At 33.2% G+C, this 4701-nt stretch overlaps 1 long non-coding RNA gene across 1 annotated transcript; it reads left to right on the forward strand.

Annotated features, from left to right (window-relative positions):
* Window positions 1-1564: 1564 nt before the first annotated feature.
* LOC107058061 (uncharacterized) lies at window positions 1565-1901 on the forward strand. The gene is made up of 2 exons (XR_001471749.1): window positions 1565-1605; window positions 1690-1901. It is a non-coding gene; the product is annotated as an uncharacterized lncRNA (long non-coding RNA).
* Window positions 1902-4701: the final 2800 nt, after the last annotated feature.

Below are 4701 nucleotides of genomic sequence, written 5' to 3' on the forward strand. Positions count from 1 at the left end.
AATATTCAAAGTAACAGTTATTCGATAGAGACTTGGAAATTTGAGCAAGAGGTATGTAGGAGAGCTTTAGTTGAGATGATAATTTTGGATGAACTACCTTTTAGTTTTGTTGAAAAAGAAGGCTTTAAGAAGTTTATGAGTAAAGTGCAACCTTTGTTTCGGATTCCTTCTCGTAGAACCATAACAAGGGATTCTTATGAAGTTTATGGTGAATTGAGAATGAATTTGAAAATGTCTTTTAGAGAAATACAACCAAGAATTTGTCTCACAACAGACACATGGACCTTGGTGTAAAGAATCAATTATATGTGTTTGACTGCTCACTTTATTGATAGGGATTGGGTGCTTCATAAAAGAATATTGAATTTTTTGTCCTATCACTAGTCATAAAGGTGAGCATTTGGTTGAGTGTATTAGTAATTGTTTACTTGATTGGAACTTGGACAATGTCTTTACTGTTACGGTTGATAATGCCTCTTCAAATGATGTGGCAGTTTTAGAGTTGTCCAAAAAATTAGATATGTGGGGAACTAATATAATGGAAGGTAAGCATCTCCATGTGAGATGTATGGCTCACATACTTAATTTAATTGTGCAAGATGGTTTGAAAGATATTGGTCTTTCTATCAAACGGGTGAGACAAATGGTGAAATATGTTAGATCATCTTCTACAAGGACAAGAAACTTCTTGAAATGTGTTGAAATGCAAAAGATAGAATGTGATAAAATGTTGTCTTTAGATGTGCATACTAGGTGGAATTTCACCTATTTGATGTTGGACACGACAGAAAAGTTTGAAAAGGCTTTTGAGAGGTTTGATCTTTATGATGGTAATTTTAATTCCTTTCTTGCTACTGATGTTTGTGAAGATGGAAGTATTGCAGGTTCAATTCAATATGAGGATTGGGCTAATGTGAGGAATATCACAAAATTTCTTGAAAAAATTTATGAGCTCACATTGAAAGTTTCAGGTTCACGGTATGTTACTTGTAATGTTCATTTTGAGGATTGGGGATGAAAGAAAAGTTCGAGAAATATTGGGGTACTCCTGAAAAGATGAACAAAATGCTTTTTATTGCTTCTGTTTTGGATCCTCGCAATAAATTTATGTATGTTAGTTTTGCTCTTGAAGAATTACTTGGGGAAGAAAAGGGACAGATAGTGAATAATGAAGTAAATGCTTACTTAAAGAATTTGTTTGCGATCTATGTAAGTAAGTATGCAAAAGGTTCTAAAAAAATCATCTTCATCTAACTCGTCTGATTCATCTACTTATGGTCTTTCTCAAAATGTGAAAACAAATTCTTTGAGAACTAAGTTTTACATGAAGAAACAAAAGGAAAGATTCTGGAAGTTTAGGTGTTAAATCTGAGTTGGATAGATATCTTCTTGAAGACCAAGAGCCTAAATCTGAGGATTTTGATATTTTGATTTGGTGGAAAGTTAATTCTCCTAGATTTCCTATGCTTTCACAATTGACTCGAGATGTATTGGCTATTCCTATGTCGAGTGTGGCAATCTTATTTATAGAGATGGCAAATAGTGGAAGAAAATCTTTCATTGTTGATCTATGATTGGCTTACAAGTCTCAAGTATTTAATAGTGGTGAGTTTAATACGTCATTTATTTAATCATATCATTTTTTTAATCTTAAAAGTAGTAGTCTAACATTTAATTTTATTTTAAAAGGTCCAAGAGTCAAGACAATGAAGAAAGGTGTAAAGTACCAAGTTTTTTTAGTGTTTTGGTAATTTTGTTGGCACTTGAGACTTGAAAGTGGTCTCATGGAAGAAAGTCAAGAAACTACATTGTTTCTCATTATTGTTATTTGTTATTGTTGGCACTTGAAACTTGAAAGTGGTCTCATGAAAACTACATTGGTGCATTATTGTTACTTGTTAGATTGTTATTGTGTTGTTGTGTAATGGCATGATCAATTGATTATTGTATTTGTGAAATGTAGTGAAGTTTATTTACTTGTTAAATTGTTACTTGTTACTTGTTAGTGCCTTTTGGCCTATTTGATAGTGCCTTTTTGGCCTAAAACTGCCACATCATTTCGTATTATTCTAAGGATTCATTCATTTTGATTCGATTTTTGAGGGGAATAAAAATGGATTTAAATGTTTCCTTAGGAAATTAAAGGTTGATAGTTTAATTGAGTTGCCCTACATTCATTGAGTAAAACTATGGTATTTTATAATAATGTTAAAGTTGCTCATTATTGTTGTTTGTTATTGTTGGCAATTGAAACTTGAAAGTGGTCTCATGAAAACTACATTGGTGCATTTATTGTTACTTGTTAGATTGTTATTATGCTTGTTGTGTAATGGCATTGATCAATTGATTATTGTATTTGTGAAGTGTAGTGAATTTAATTACTTGTTAAACGGTTACTTGTTACTTGTTAGTGCCTTTTCGCCTATTTGATAGTGCCTTTTTGGCCTAAAATTGTCACATCATTTTGTATTATTCTGAGGATTCTTTCATTTTGATTTGATTTTTGAGGGGGATAAAAATGGATTTAAATGTTTCCTTGTATTCAAGAAATTAAAGGTTGATAGTTTAATTGAGTTGTCCTACATTCATTGAGTAAAATTATGGTATTTTATAATAATGTTAAAGAGAATTGTATCACAGCTCGTTGCCTATTTGTGTAATTGTGTGGAGCTTTCTGAAAGAAAAAAAGGAACAATGATAACGACAAGTGTGGAACTTGGAAGTTGAAACTACTCATAAGGCTTTTTTAGTAGTATTTAATTTAAATTTATAATTTATTGGCTTTTAGACTTTTAGTAGTATTTTAATTATAATTTATTAACAAGGGCAAATTTCAATGATAACGCAGTTTAGTAGTTAGTACTACTTTGAATCATACAATAATTTAAAAAAACAGAGTAAAATAAGCAAAAAGAAATAAATATAAATAAAATAAACAAAAAAATTACAAAATTTTTAAAAGCCCACTAAGAAGGCCCATAACAAAAAAACCGAACCGAAATAATAAAAACCAAACCGAACCGAATTATTTCGGTTCGGTGTTCGATACACGTTGTCCAAGAACCAAAAACCAAAAAAACCGGAAAAAAAATCGAAACCGAACCGAAATACCGAATGCCCAGCCCTAGCAGTGGGGATGACGGGTGACGGCACCGATGGGGCAAGGCAGCAACGGGACTAATGCTCAAGGAGAGAAGGGCGACGGCGGTGTGGGGTGGCGTGGGGCAGCGGCGGTGGCGCAACAGTTTGGTTTTAGAGAGAAGAGAGATAGGAAAATGGGGGAAAAACCCGTTTTTTGGTTCAACATAATTTAAAAAAAGTGACGGACAACGTCTCTTTGTCCGTCGCTTTTTTAAAAATGTTTGACCAAAATTTTGACTAAAAAGCGACAGACTAAGAGACACTGTCCGTCGCTTTTTAAAAATGTTTGATTGGATATTTTGACCAAAAAGCGACGGACTAAGAGATGTCGTCCGTCCCTTTTTTAAAAACTAATTAATAAAATAAATAATTAAAAACGACGGACAACGTGGTTATTTTTTAATTTATAAATAAATTATTTTTATTAAAAAGCGACGAACAGCGTCTCTATATATATTAAATAAATAATTATTAATTATATATATATTTAGCGCAAAAATCAGCAAAAAAAGCAACGGACTAAGAGATGTCGTCCGTCGCTTTTTGTAAAATAATTTTAAAAATAATTATTTTTATTAAAAATCAACGGACAATGTGGCAAATGGCGTCACTTTTTGGAGCGACGCAGTCCGTCGCTTTTCTGTCCATCATTTTTTGGCAGTTTTTTAGTAGTGGGTTTTAAACTTGCATTAATGATGGAAAAAACCCATGTGGGGTAGAATGATCATGAATTTTTCCGGGGTTAAGGATTTGGTTATAATATGGGTATTGTTAGACCATTATTGATTGATTATTTCGTTTTCATTATTATTTAGACCAAGAACAAGCCAAGGTAATTTAAAAATGGTAAGCTAGGATTCTTTAAAGTTTTCAAGGCTTGATTCGAGGTAGGTCATGGTTTGTTAGTTTCCAAAGTATGTAATGTGAGAATGTTAATTGTTATGTCGATTATTTACAGCTATGAAGGCTAAATGACAAGGCAAGGACGAATATTTGAAAGAAAGGCCAAAAACATTGAAAAGAGTAGAAAGCCCTAACCTGATGTTCGCCTAATCGAAAGGGAGAATAGCCCAAATGGTTGAATCTCACCAAAGTGGACAGTGTTTAAAGTCCAAGTTTCAAAGTAGATTGGCGAAGAAGAGTTGTATCGGCGATCCACCAAATTACTAATGGAAAACCCAAATGTATCGCCGAAAGTGATAGACTGAAGAGTAAAATTGAAGGTTATCTTAGGCGCACAAGGTGATATTCGGTGATTCATTGAGCATGAATGGTGTATTCCATCGAGTTTGCCCATTTGAGTTCAAACACCAGAAGCTAGTAAAAGGCGAGCTTAATGATACAAATGGTGATCCTTCGAGTCAGTTCGGCGAGCCTGACTAATGATACAAACGGTGATCCGTTGAGTGAGTGTGGAAGAATCTTTTTTGAAAGTATGAATAGTTGGGAAGTGAGAGAAAATAGATCTATCTTATCTTTTATCAATTTTACTTTTGGAACTCTTAGAAAGAGAAACTATTGAGTATTGCTCTTAGAGGTGGGGTTTTCCATTTTGCTCTT

The sequence above is a fragment of the Solanum tuberosum genome, unplaced genomic scaffold (genome assembly GCF_000226075.1).
Source record: "Solanum tuberosum cultivar DM 1-3 516 R44 unplaced genomic scaffold, SolTub_3.0 scf00426, whole genome shotgun sequence".
Lineage (NCBI taxonomy): Eukaryota > Viridiplantae > Streptophyta > Magnoliopsida > Solanales > Solanaceae > Solanum > Solanum tuberosum.